At 34.6% G+C, this 15,683-nt stretch overlaps 1 protein-coding gene across 4 annotated transcripts in view; it reads right to left on the reverse strand.

Moving 5' to 3' along the window:
* The window catches only part of CPQ (carboxypeptidase Q), a 458,753-nt gene that overhangs the window by 249,347 nt on the left and 193,723 nt on the right, over window positions 1-15,683 (reverse strand). The window lies entirely within an intron of this gene.

The raw sequence follows: 15,683 nt of genomic DNA on the forward strand, positions 1-15,683 counted from the left end.
CTGCATTGGTGGTAGAATGCTTTTGCAGAAAACTGTAGAACAATGGGAAATATTTGTGTTCCCATGAAGAAAAGTGCTGCATAAACCCCAGTCCCTGATTTTACTGTTACAAGAAAAAGAAAACTATGATAATTTTGGCACTAGAAAAGAAACATTACCCCAACAGTCAAGTTTTTCCTGGTAATTTCCAGATGCTTCTTAGATTACTAGAAACACTTGTAATTAAAGTTTCTATGAATCTATTGTTGATTCAACCTCTATGCATGCTAATTGAGTTTATCAAACTCATTTCCTAAAATTGCTCTGTCAAGCTGTCCCTTTTCGCTCTTGAGGTAGGACTCCAAAGCCTCCCAAACCACAACCTCCTCGGGACCAAACTGGCACAAGTTTCAGAGTGTGCACCACACCCTATCAGCCCATTCCCATCTTCTGTGAAGGCACAAGCTAACTGCCTCCCTCTTAAAAGTAATTTTTCTTTTCCTACTTCCACGTTTGTTTCAAGTTACCTCACATTTGCACCCTTTCTCCTTCTCTCAGCCACAACACATTTCTCTCCTATAGAAGTGACTCCAACCTCCACATGCATAAACATGACAATCCAGTCTTATCACTGCTTTCTTGGTGTGACTGCACAGTTGTGACAATATGTCTGGTGACTACTTACTTACTTAGAGAAACTGCACAGCAAAATGATTAAGAACAGAGACCGCGGAGCAAAACCATCTAGGTTCAAATCTGGGCTATGGCACTTATTGCTAATTGACCTTGGGCAAATTATATATACTTGCTTCAGTGGCTTCATCTATAAATAAAAGTGATAATAATACTTAACTCACAGAGTTATTTTGCAGATTCAATTCATTTATACAAGTGAATCACTTGCCATGAAACCTAGCACTCAATAAATGCTAAATATTTATTTTGTTAACTTGTCTATTACATTATCCCTGCAGAGAGAGACTGTCTAATCTCAAATGCTTAGCACCATCTTAGCACACCCTCTATGAACACTTCTTAAATGGTAGTCTTCATCAAGAGAGAGACAAATGACTTATAAACTCAAAAACTGTAATACAGAAACCCTAAATCTCAATCCCTACTCTGGAATATGCCTAATTCACTCTAACTTCTGGTTCAGAGTGGGCCATGGGGTCATATAACCTAGGTCTAATCCTGGCTCTACCATGACATGAAGCAACCCACATGATCTCTCTGTTTCTGAGTTTCCACATCTATAAAGTGGAGAATAGTATTAGTATTGACTTCATAAGATTGCTGAGGATAAAAGATAGTATATATAAAGAATTTAAAATGGTATTTGGCACATTATATTTAGTAAATATTAGTTATTATTATTTCTTCAGTGCAATTTTTCCCAATGAGTCGGTACAGTGATTAATGACCAAAAGTACTTTGAAACATGTAGGAAAACAATCTAAATATTTATTGTTCAGATTACCTTACATGATGTCTGGGATTCAACAAATTCTCCTTGTTCTCAGACTCTTACTCAAGAGGAGGTCAGTGTAACATTTCTCAACAGGTTCTTTTTTTTAAGTTTTTATTTAAATTCCAGTTAGTTAACATACAGTGTAATATTGGTTTCAGGTGTACAGTATAGTGATTCAACACTTCTATACAATACCTGTTGCTCATCACAAGTGCACTCCTTAATCCCTATTAGCTATTTAACACATCCCTCCACCCACCACCCCTTTGGTAACCATCAATTTGTTCTCTACAGTTAAGAGTCTGTTTCTTGGTTTGCCAATCTCACTTTCTTTTCTTTGCTTTTGCTTGTTTATCTTGCTTAAATGATTTTCCTGAAGAAATTTGTACCAATAAGTTAGGGTAAGCATTCTTAAAGTGGGGACAGTAAGTTGGGCATGCACCCATGACTCCAGGGAGGAAAACAGCACTAAAAGGCATCTTCCAACTATGGTTCTGAATTCAAGATATAAAAGCCTTTGTAATTTGTTTCTGCAATTAAGAATGTCCTCCAGGAGTGCAATCCAGCACTGTTTAGTAGAAGTAGGAAGAATGAGGACTCAACACTTTTCTCTGGAGTACTGTACTTTCACTGCCTATTGTTCTACAGGGGATGATCAGCATTAAACACCACCTTCCTGCTCCCATTTATAACCCCACCTGCAATTTAACAATAGCAAAGGGTAAACTATAAGGAAAGCTATAAAAAAATCAAAACGATTATATTTAAAAATTAATACCAATTCTTTACAAACTCTTCCAAAAATTTTAAGAGAAGGGAACACTTCCCAACTTACTCTACAAGGTCACTATTACTGATATTAAAACCAAAGATATCATAAGAAAAGAAAACTATGAACTAAAATCTTTTATGAATATAAATGCAAAAAAATCCTCAACAAAATATAAGCAAACTGATATCAGCAACAAATGAAAAGGATTATACACCATGACCAAGAGGGATTTATCCCAGAAATGCAAGGTTGGTTTAACATCCAAGAATCAATCAATGTAATATATCATATAATACAAAAGGACAAAAGCCACATGATCATCTCAATAGATACTAAAAAAGCATTTGACAAAATCTAACACTCCTTCATGTTAAAAAAAAAAAAAAAAGCTACAGGAGCAAGAGAGGGTGACGCTGGTATAAGGATAGACATAGATCAATAGAATAGAATTTAAAGTCCAAAAATAAACCTTTAAAAGAATGGTCAGTTCATATTCAACAAGGGTGCCAAAATAATTCAATGTATATAGAAAAATATTTTCAAAGAAATGGTGCTGGGGTCAACCAAATATCCACATGTAAGAGAAAAAAGCTGCACCCATATATCACAACATATATAAAAATCAATTAAAAAATTAATTACAGGGGGCACCTGGGGGGCTAAGTTGGTTGTGTCTGACTCTTGATTTTGGCTCAGGTCATGATCTCAGGGTCATGAGATTGATCCCTGAGTTTGGCTCTGTGCTGGGTGTAGAGCCTGCTTAAGATTCTCTCTCTCCCTCTTTCTCTGCCCCTCCCCTCCTCCCTCTCTCTCTCTCTCTAAAAGCAAATAAAAATAAAGATAAAAATAAAAATAAAATAAAATATTTTAAAAAAATTAATCACAGACCTAAATGTAAGAGCTAAAACTATAAACGTCATGACTTCAGATAATGAAATTATTTCTTAGATACAACACCAAAATCATAAGCAACAAAAGAAAAAATAGATAAATTGAACCATGGAAATTGTAAACCTTTGTATTTCAAAAGACACCATCAAAAAATGAAAAGACAATGCACAGGATGGAAGAAAATTTTTGTAAATTGTGTTCCTGATAAAGCACTTATATCTACAATATATACAGTCTACAATATATAAAAACTTGAAACACTGTACATTATTGATGGGAATGTAAAATGGTGAAGCCACTTTAAAAACAATTTGACAGTTCCTTAAAAAGTGAAACATGTACTGCTAGGTATATACTCAAAAGAAATGAAAATATATATTCACACGAAAACTTGCACACAAATGTTCATAGAAGCATTATTCATAATAGTCAAAGGTAAAAACAACCCTTATGTCTATCAGCTCATGAATGGATTAATAAAATGTATGTCCATACAATGGAATATTATTCAGCAATAAAAAAAAATTATGTTCTTATACATGCTGCAACATGGATGAAACTTAAAAACATTATCTTAAGTGAAAGAAGTAAAAAAAGACCACATATCATAAGAGTCCACTTACATGAAATGTTTAGATAGGTAAATCCGTAGAGGTAGAAAGTAAATTTTAGGTTGCCTAGAGCTGGTTGAGGGCAAGGAAAATGGGCAGTGAATGCTAATAGGTATGGGGTTTCTTTGGGGGCTAATGACAATGTTTTAAAATTAATGATGAGTGTTGTACAACTTCATGAATATCAGCTCTCCTGATTCACCAGCTTGCTGGCTATAGATCTTGGGACTTCGCAGCCTCCATTATCACATGAGTCAAGTCCTCATAATAAATCTCTTTATATATATATATAGGTTTTCTTTTTCTAAAGAATCATGACTAAAACAGCCACAATGAGTCAAATTTCTTTTTATTTGCAGCCAAATATATTCCCAACATTTGCAATGACCAAAATAGATAAATGATGCATTACATATTTAAAAATTATAAATATTAACCTTAAACCTTTCTTTTCACAAATATACAGCTTCATATCAAATAAATACATCCAAATTAAAATTACCGAAAGAAGCCATTATAAAGGATTCTGGGAAGATAGTGAAGTAAACCTGCCCTGTAAGAAGTACAACTGACAGAATGGGAGAAGATATTTGCAAATGACATATCAGATAAAGGGCTAGTATCCAAAATCTATAAAGAACTCATCAAACTCAACACCCAAAGAACAAAGAATCCAATCAAGAAATGGGCAGAAGACATGAACACACATTTTTCCAAAGAAGACATCCAAATGGCCAACAGACACATGAAAAAGTGCTCAATATCGCTCGGCATCAGGGAAATCCAAATCAAAACCTCAGTGAGATACCACCTCACACCAGTCAGAATAGCTAAAATTAACAAGTCAGTAAATGACAAATGTTGCCGGGGATGCGGAAAAAGGGGAACCCTCCTACACTGTTGGTGGGAATGCAAGCTGGTGCAGCCACTCTGGAAAACAGTATGGAGGTTCCTCAAAAAGTTGAAAATAGAGCTACCATAGGATCCAGCAATTGCACTACTGGGTATTTACCCCAAAGATACAGAAGTAGGGATCCGAAAGGGTACGTGCACCCCGATGTTTATAGCAGCAATGTCCACAATAGCCAAACTGTGGAAAGAGCCAAGATGTCCATTGACAGATGAATGGATAAAGAAGATGTGGTGTATATATATATATACAATGGAATATTATGCAGCCACCAAAAGGAATGAGATCTTGCCATTTGCAACGACGTCGATGGAACTGGAGGATATTATGTTGAGCGAAATAAGTCAAACAGAGAAAGACATGTATCATATGACCTCGCTCATATGAGGAATTCTTAATCTCAGGAAACAAACTGAGGGTTGCTGGAGTGGTGGGGGGTGGGAGGGATGGGGTGGCTGGGTGATAGACACTGGGGAGGTTATGTGCTCTGGTAAGTGCTGTGAATTGTGCAAGACTGTTGATTCTCAGATCTGTACCTCTGAAACAAATAATGCAATATATGTTAAGGAAAAAAAAAAGAAGAAGATAGCGGGAGGGGAAGAATGAAGGGGGGGAAATCGGAGGGGTGGACAAACCATGAGAGACAATGGACTCTGAGAAACAAACTGAGGGTTCTAGAGGGGAGGGGGGTGGGAGGATGGGTTAGCCTGGTGATGGGTATTGAGGAGGGCACGTTCTGCATGGAGCACTGGGTGTTATGCACAAACAATGAATCATGGAACACTATATCTAAAACTAATGATGTAATGTATGGGGATTAACATAAGAATAAAAAAATTATTAAAAAAAAACGTGCTTAAGGGAGTCCTACAGAGTGAAATGAAAAGACACTAGACAGTAACTTGAAGCCATGTAAAGAAATAAAGGTCTCAATAAAGATAAATAAATAGGTAATTATAAAGGCTATTTTCATTGTAACAATGGTTTGTAGTTCCACTTTCATGTTTTCTAAATGATTTAAGAGACTAATGCATTTAAAATAATTCTTAGTTTATTTGGGGACACATAATGTATTAAGATGTAACTTGGTGATATCAGTGACCAAAAAGCATGGGGGTGGAGCTGAAAAGATCAGAGTTTTTCTATGTTATTGAAGTTAAGCTGGTATAAATTCAAATTAGAGTCCTATAACTTAGCATGTTAAATGTAATCCCCATGTTAGCACAAAGAAATAGTTCTAGAATATAAACAAAAGGAAATGAAAAAGAAATATAAACATTCCACTATAAAAAATCAGCTAAACACAAAAGAAAACAGTAATGCAGAAAATGAGGGACAAAAAAAAAAAGCTAGAAGACATTAAAAAAAAAGCAAATAGCAAAATGAAAGAAAAGAGTCCCTACATAGCAATAATTACTTTAAATGTAAACAGATTAAAATCTCTAACCAAAAGGTGGAGATTGGCAGAACAGACTTTTTAAATTATCTAACTATATTCTATCTACAAGAGACTCACTTTAGAGCTAAAGACACAAATATTTTGAAAATAAAAGGATGGAGAAAGATATTCCATGCAAATATTAAACAAAAGAGAATAGGGATGGCTATACTGATATCGGACAAAATAGACTTTAAATCAAAAAGGGTTATAAGAGACAAAGAACATTATATATTAATGAAGAGGTGAATACAGCAAGAAGATATTAACAATTATGAACATTTAGGCACCTAATGGCAGACTGTCAACATATATGAAGCAAAAACTGACAGAATTGAAGGTAGAAATAGACAGTTCTAGAATAATAGTTTGAGACTTCAATACTCAACTCTCAATAGTGGATAGAACAACCTGTGACATACACCTGTTCATAAACATTCTCCTCTCGGGTGGTCCCTCAGCATTTACTCCTAGCCTTTAGGGCTATAAAAGCAGATCCTAATAGAGGTGGGGTTTCGGAGATCTATTCGCCTTGTATCCACCCAAAACACACTTCTGTCCATGAGTCCCCTTGATAAACCATTTCTCGTCAAGCTGGACTTCTCAATCTTTTTCTTCAGTTTTATGTCTCCTTCAGCATTTAGAAGTCACAGAACAACCAGACAGAAGATGAGTAAGGAAATAGAGGACTTAAACAACACAATAAACCCATTAGATCTAAGAGACCACTCTATCCAACAACAGCACACACATTCTTCTCAAGCACACATGGAATGTTTTCCAGGATAGGCCATATTAGGCCACAAACTGAGTCTCAACAGATTTAAAAGGGCATATATCATGCAAAGCATCTTCCCTGGCCACAAAAGAATGAAGTTAGAAAAAATACAAAAGGAAAATGAAAATTCACAAATTTTTGGAAACTAAACAGCACACTCTTAACCAGCCAATGGATCAAAGAAGAAATCACAAGGGAAATTATAAAGTATTTAGCTATGAAGGAAAACAAAACCACAACATACCAAAACATACAGAATGCAGCAAAAGCACTGCTAAGAGGAAAGTTTATAGCGATAAATGCTTACATTAAAAAACAGGAAAGATCTCAAATCAACTACCTAACTTTACAACTTAAGGAACTAGAAACAGAAAAAGAAGAACAAACTAAACTCAAAGCTAGTGAAAGAAAGGAAATAAAGGTCAGAATACAGATTTAAAAAAAAGATTAGAGCAGAGATAAATGAAACAGAGAATATAAAAACAACAGAAAAATCAATAAAACCAAAAGTTGGTTCTTTGAAAAGATCAACAAAATTGACAAATCTTTAGCTAGATGGACTAAGAAATATAGAGAGAACAGTCACATTACTAAAATCAGCAATAAAATTGGGGACATTATTACCAATTCCACAGAAATAAAAAAGGATTATAGAAGAGTATATGAACAATTATATGCTAACAAATTGGATAACCTAAATGAAATGGACAAATTTCTAGGAACATGAAACCTACCAACTCTAAGTCATGAATAAATAGAAAATCTGAATACATCTGTACCTAGTAAGGAAATTGAATTAATAATCAAAAAATCTCCTGACAAGGAAAAGCCCTGGACATGTTGATTTCAAGGGAAAATTCTACCTAACATTTAAAGAACTAACATCAAACTTTCTCAAACTTTTTTAAAAAATAAAAAGGAGGGATTACTTTCTAATTCATTCTATGAAGCTAGCATTACCCTAATACCAAAGCCAGGCAAGGACACTACAAGGAAATAAACTACAGACCAATAACCCTCAGGAACACTGTAAAAATTCTCAACAAAATACTAGCAAATGGCAGCATATTCAAAGGATTATACACCATGACTAAGTGGAATTTATTCCTGGAATGCAGGGATGGTTCAACATACAAAAATCAATCAATGTAATTTACCACATTAACAGAATTAAGGGGAAAAATATGATCATCTTAAGTAATGAAGAAGAAGCATGTGACAAATTTCAAGACCCTTTCATGATAAAAACACTCAAAAAACTAAAAATAGAAAGAAATTACCACAATATAATTAAAGCCATATATGAAAAACCCACAGCAAACATACTCAGTGCTGAAAAACTGAAAGCCTTTCCTCTAAAATCGGGAACATAGCAAGGATGCTAACTTTTGTGATTTCTATTCAATACAGTACTGAAAGTTATTGCCAGAGCAATCATGCAAGAAAAAGAAATAAAAGGTATTTAAATTAGAAAGGAAAAAGTAAAATTATATTTGTTCACAAGTGATGTGATCTTATATGTACAAAAGGCTAGAGACTCCGCACAAAAAAACTGTTAGAACTAATAAATGAATTCACCAAAATAACAGGATACAAAGCCAAAACATAAAAATCAGCTGCATAAACATAAACAATGAACAATCTGAAAAGGAAACTACAAAAACAATTCCATTTACAATAGCACTGAAAAAACTAATATACTTAGGAATGAACTTAACCAAAGAGGTGACAAACTTGTGCAATGAAAACTACAAAACATTGCTGAAAGCAATTAAAGAAAATATAAATAAATGGAAACACATTCCATGTTCATGGATTAGAAGACTTACGTTGTTAGGATGTCAATACTCCCCAAAGCAATCTACAGATTCAATGCAATCCTTATAAAAAAATCCCAATGACATGTTTTGTGGAAATAGAAAAAAAACACCCTAAAATTCTCAAGATATGCTTACTAGCCAAAATAATCTTGAAAAAGAACAAAGCTGGAGAAGTCACACTTCCTGGTTTCAAAACTTACTACAAAGCTACCACAACCGAAATAGTGTTATACTTGCATAAACACAGATGTATAGACCAATGCAATAAAACAGCCCAGAAATAAACCCTTGACTATATGGGATTTTTGACAGGTGCAAAGACCTTTCAATGGGGAAAGGGCAGAACTTTCAACAAGTGGTGCTGGGAAAACTGGATATCCACATGCAAAAGGATGAAGTTGGACCCTTATTTAACATCATACACAAAAATCAATTCAAAATGGATCAAAGGTTAAATGAAAGATCTAAAACTGTAAAACTCCTAGAAGAAAAATGTAGGGCAAAAGCTTCATGGCATTAGATTTCAATGAATTCTTGGAAATGACACCAAAGGCAAGGCAACAAAAGAAAAAATAGACAAATTAGACTTCATGAATATTAGAAAATTTTGTGCATTAAAAGGCAACATCAACAGGCAAAAAGGCAACACACAGAATGAGGGAAAATGCTTGCAAATCATAGCTCTGATAAGGGATTAATATTCAAAATAATTAGAGAACTCAAAAAGCTGAACAACAAAACCCAGACAACCCAATTTAAAAGTGAGCAAAGACTTGAATAGACATTTCAACAAAGAAAATATACAAGTGGTCAATAAACCCCCAAAAAAGATGCTCAACATCACTAATCATTAGGGAAATAAAAATCAAAACTAAAGAGATACCACCTTATACCTATTAGGATGTCTATTATCAAAAAACAGAAAATAACAGATGTTGGTAAGAAGGCAGAGAAATAAGAACCTTTGCGCACTATAATGGGGAATGTAAAATGGACAGACTCTTTGGGAAACAGTATGGTGGTTCCTTAAAAAATGAAAAATAGAACTACCATATGATCTGTCAATTCCACTTCTGGTCATATACCCCAAATAATTAAAAGCAGAGTCTCAAGGATATACACCCATGTTCATAGCAGCATTATTCACAATAGCTGAAAGGTGGAAGCTACCCTAGTGTTCATCAGTGGATGAATGGATAAACACAATGTGGTATATACATACAATGGAGTATTATTCAGCTTTAAAAAGAAAGGAAATTCTGACATATGCTACAACACAGATAAACATTGAGGGCATTATGTTAAGTAAAATAAGGCAGTCACAAAAAAACAAATACTATATGATTCCACTTATACGAGGTACTTAGGGTAATCAAAATCATGGCAGAAAATAGAATGGTGGTTTTCAGGGGCTGGTGGGGAGTGGAAAATGGGGAGTTATTGTTCGATGGGTATAGAGTTTCAGTTTTACATTTTAACCTGTACACTTAAAATGAGTAAGATGCTAACTTTTATGTCATTTGTGTTTTAAAAAGCCATTACATAAAATAAAATCCAATATTGTATAAATTATAGGGGAAAGTATACATACATTCCATGCTGATGGTACTGTTTAATTAATTTAATATTTCTAGAGTGTGATCTCCCAACATGTAGCAAGAACTATAAAATTTCTTACTTTGTTTGCTTATTCTGCTTTGGAGGACAGACTCTTTGGCAATATTATAAAATGAGGAAAAAAAAAACAATTTATATTAAGATGTTTCCTGCATCTCTGTGTATAAATGTGAAAATCTAGAAACAATCTAGCCGAGGTAGCAGGAAAATGAAACTGGCAAGGCAAGTAAATGGCCAAAAGCAATACATGGAAACATGTAGATGAAATAATTTTAAGTTAAAATAAAAGAACCGAACACCAAATGCACATGATAAAAATGGAACATGAATCTGGAGTGATATAAATTAATAACCCCTCGATTCTTTGAGAAACTACACTCATCCTGTTAGACTGTGATCATGTGAACTGCAACATTACCAATAAACAGAAGTAAATTCTTAAAAATCTATGCCACAGTTGTAAAACAACCTGGAAGCAAAGCCTGAAGCTATCACAGTGGCAGTTTGAATCCTTGATATACTAGGTCACAGGCATTTGAGCACCTGTGGTGAATTAACAGAAAAATATCTGTTGAAATTTTCTTTTCTTCCACCATCAATTACATGAAATACTTGGAGCTGAATCCTTCTGCAGTGCTGGTCCATCAATGTGCCATCTAGGCAGAATTACAAAGCTAATATTTTCTTGATGCCAATTGCATTTGGGTTCAAGGGCTCTTCCTGTGGTAGTGTTTTAACTGTTTATTCACATTTGTGTACATCTTCTCAGCCTCTGAGGCAATAGGTACATGTTTTAGTCTTCTAATCTTTAGAGAAGTTGTGTATGAGCTCTCTTTCCCACAATGATCTAGAGGGGCACAGAATTGCCTCTGAAAAGATTGCTGGCACAGATAGGAAATCAGCACTCAATTACTTCAAAGGAGGAAAATAATGTCTACAAACAGCATCTGCACATCATTATCAGTAAACTTGCTCAAATAAGACATTTCCATAAAATAAAAATGGATGCCCTGACCTTTGCTTTAAAATTTTCCCCTTGGCCTTTTTTAAGCTTTATTTTGGTATTAGTTTTTTGTCCTTATTTTTCGGCATCAAAAAAGGCCTTCAGTCAAATAGTAGAGCCTTAAACCCTACAGATTTAAGGAAGTGGTATTCTTATTCCATGGGCCCCTAAAGCATAAACCCTTCCACCAAAACTCACAACATACCATAAAGAAAAGTTAAACTCTCTGACAGAGCAATCCATGGAACATTCCCCCAAACATTAATGATAATAACAGCTAGCACTTACGGAGCAATTGCTACAGGGCTGGTGGCCTTCTGAGTGTTTTACATACATTAATTCATTTACCAGTCACTATAACCCTATGAAGAAAGCACTCTTACTGTCCCCACTTTACAGCTGAGGAAATTGAAGTACAGAGAGGCTAAGCCATAGTCTCACAGCTAGAAGCTGATAAAGCCAAAATTGAACCCTGGCAATCTGGCCGGAGTCCACCCTCTTAATGAATACAGAATCTATATTATATTGCCACTCACCACCCTAGGAACAATGATGATGATTTTGATGATGATGGTAGTGGTAATTATGATGATTACCACTAACAGGAATCAAAACATTACTATCTATTGCATACTTAAGACATATACTGTCTTAAGTATACATATCTAAGTATACATATCTATTGCATACTTAAGACATATACTTTCATTCATTACCTTATTTAATCTTCATATCCATTCTAAGGTAGGTGCCCATATACCCATTTCTGAAAGGAACTGACAAACGTAGAGTGCTCTGGGCAAGGAAGAGTGAACTTTGAGACCAAGCTCTTCTTTCCAGGTTCAAGGGAACCTATTCAAGCCACACAGCACCTCTAAATCTTTTATATTCCTTCTGATGGGCAGACTGAGAAAAATGATATATTGTGATGGAAAGAATTTGCACTGTGCCTGACAGATAATTTGTGGCTTATCAATGATAGTTATGATCATCACCACCCATATTTTACATACACTTCAATACTGAAGCATCGCAGGCATTGTAACTATTTACTCATCTTTTATCTATTCTAGACCATCAGCTCTATGAGAACAAAGACATTCTCTTTGTTGCTTTTGTCTACCCAGTGCTACAGCACAGTTTTTAGTCCAGAATATGTGCTCAGAAAACACAGAATTTTCTAACCTGTGGCCCCTGACACTAACTTTTGCTCATCATATTATCATCTCCTTGAACTCTATTTCCAGTTTTCTCCAAACTTTACTATTTATTGATCACGTATTATGGGTCACAATCACATGTAGGTTTTGATAAAACACAGGTCATTGGGCCCAACATCCAGAATTTCTGATTCAGGAGGTGCAGAATGGGGCCACGGAATATGCATTTCTAACAAACTCCCAGGTGATGCAGATATTGTTGGTCCCAAGTGTTGGAGAGTTCGAGCCTTCACTGGAAGAGTTTATTCAAAAATAGGTGCTTGCCCATGGAAAAAGTGTATTCTCGACAGAGTATTCATTGCTAGAGAATCTATCACAAACATACACAGGTATGTACTATGTGCAAGACACGAATACAGGTTCTATGAAAGAATCACCCCTGCTCTCAAGGAAGTGACATTATTTGGGACAATATTCGTTTCATAGAAGTGTGACTACAGAGTTATGGACTTAACATAGTAACAGACTTACCCAAATTCACATAACAAAAGGAGTGTTAGCCCTCCAAAGCTGTCACTGTGTGAAGCTGCACAGTTATTGCAGTAATTGCCCAGTGCTCTAAACATTTTTGGCACTTTTTCCTCTAAAATTGGCTTCAGAACACTTTGGCAGCCTTCCAAATGGTCAAAATGGAGGCAAAATTAGGTATTTTAAAATTAGAATTGATTTTTGGAAACAGCCAAAATATGAACAAAAGAACAAATGATCTAGGGTCCAAAACCAAGATATATTATAAAATAATGAAACTTTTAAATGTGTAGCTGATCAATTGGATCCGAAGACAATCTCAAAAAAGAAGTATCAGAAATGTTTACATCAATGGCACCTGTGTTAGAATATGTGCTTAGACTCAAGGTATTTATACAATAATGTTGATTAGATGTATATAGTATTGCATATTTGTTTAAAATGATTTATTCCAACAGTGTTTCTTTTTAAAAATGGAAGCAACCCAGAAGTTCAATAAGGAAATTGTAGTATAAATTATGGTATTCAATTTCAATGGAGTATTTTGTAGCCATTAAAATGTTAATTATGAAGTCTATAAAACAATATGAAACTTTTGACATAATATGGAGAAAATAACAAGGTCTTTGTAAACTATGACAAGCAATATAAAGTTTTATGCACAAGGAATAGAAGGAAATATAGGATCATAGAAAAAATTTAAGATGGTAGGAGAAATGACAGCATCTTTTTCTTTTGAACTTTCTCATTTTCATACAACTACAAAATTTGGACTTAAAAAATCTTTATCTTAAAGCTGCTATTGATATTTGCCAGAGCAACAGAAAAATGTGGACAAGACTAATCATAAATATTGTGAGAAAGAAGGTATAAATGCTTGTATTTGTTTATGTTTTGAGTTTTCAAAATGCCTAAAGTCAGCTACAGAAACACTTTGAAAATAGAACATGTAGGGGGAAATATTCCCAACTGTTTGAGAATCTGAGGGGCTGTACCATAACCTGGCACATAATTCATGAAAATGAAGGTGAGCATGGATCCACTTGATGATCACAGGTCTAAGCCAGATTCCCAATCTAAATACATAGGAACAGTGTATCAGTCAAGACAGGTGAAATTGTACTATGATAACAAACAGTCCCTATGATTCCATTCCTCAAACAATAGATTTTTTTAATTTCAATTTCTCTGAAGTAGAATTGACAAAACTGTAAAATATTTAAAGTGTACCTTGAGATGATTTGATAATGATAATACACTGTGAAAGTATTCTTCTCGTCTAGCTAATGAACATATCCATCACCTCATATATGTATTGTTTTTTATTTTTGTTTTGGTTGGTTTTGGTGAGAACATTTAAGTTCTACTCTCTTCGCAAAAATTAATTGTACAGCACAGTGTTATCAATTATAGTCATTATGTTTTACATTAGATCCTCAGGCCTTATTCATCTTATAGCTGAAAGTTTGAAGGCTTTTACCCGCCTCTTGATTATTCCCACCTCTAGGATCCCCACCCACCCAGGACAGGGCAATCACTTAGACTTTTCTTTTTTGTTTTTAACTCAATATATAGGTGATACCATGTAGTATTTTTCTCTCTGTGTCTGGATTATGTCACTTAAGATTCCTGTGTGTGTGTGTCTACCTAAACACCTATATTCATTTATCCGTTGCTGGACACATAGGTTGTTTTCCTATCTTGGCTATTGTGAACGCTGCCGCAATGAACATGAGAGTACAGATATTTCTTCGATCTCCTGTTTTCATTTCCTTTGGATATATGCCTCTACGTGGGATTGCTAGATCATATGCTAATTCTATTTTTTTATTTTTTGAGGCTGCACCAATTTACATGCCTACCAATAGTAAATATGTGTTCACTCTCTCCACATCCTCACCAACACTCATTATCTCTTCTCTATTTAATAATAGCCATTCTAACAGGTATGAGGTGATATCTCACTGCAGTCTTAATTTGCATTTCCCTGATGATTAGTAATGTCATGCACCATTTCATGTACCTGTTAACCATATACATATTTTCTGCAGAAAAATGTCTATTCTAGTTCCTCTGCCCATTTCTAATTGCACTATTTGTTTTTTTACTATTGAGTTGTGTATTCAAATTCTCTATATATTTTGATATTAACCCCTTATCAGATGATGTATGATTTGCGAATATTTTCTCCCATTCAATCAGTTGCCTCTTCATTTTGCTGATGGTTTCCTTTACTGTGAAGAAGACTTTTACTTTGATGTAGTCCTACTTGTTCATTTTTGCTTTTGTTGTTTTGGTGTAAAATCCAAAAAAGTCAGTGCCAAGACTAATATCAAGGAGCTTACCATCTATGTTTTCTACTAAGAATTTTATGGATTCAGGTCTTATGATCAAGTCTTTAATCCATTTTTAGTTGATTTTTGTGAATGATATAAGACAGGGGTCCAGTTTCATTCTTTTGCATGTGACTGTCCAGTTTTCCTAATACTATTTATTGAAGAGATTACCTTTTCCCCATTGTATATTATTGGCTCCACTGTCATAAATTAATTAACCATATATGCATGGGTTTATTTCTGGGCTCTCTATTCTGTTCCATTGATCTATGTGTCTGTTTTTTATGCCAATACCATACTGTTTTGACTACTACAGCTTTGTAATATAGCTTGAATTCAGGTAGAATAGTGTCTCCAGCTTTGTTTTCC

This window comes from Mirounga angustirostris, unplaced genomic scaffold (assembly GCF_029215605.1).
Source record: "Mirounga angustirostris isolate CCGP_5_RB_7025 unplaced genomic scaffold, mMirAng1.0.hap1 SCAF_4, whole genome shotgun sequence".
NCBI classification, from domain to species: Eukaryota; Metazoa; Chordata; class Mammalia; order Carnivora; family Phocidae; genus Mirounga; species Mirounga angustirostris.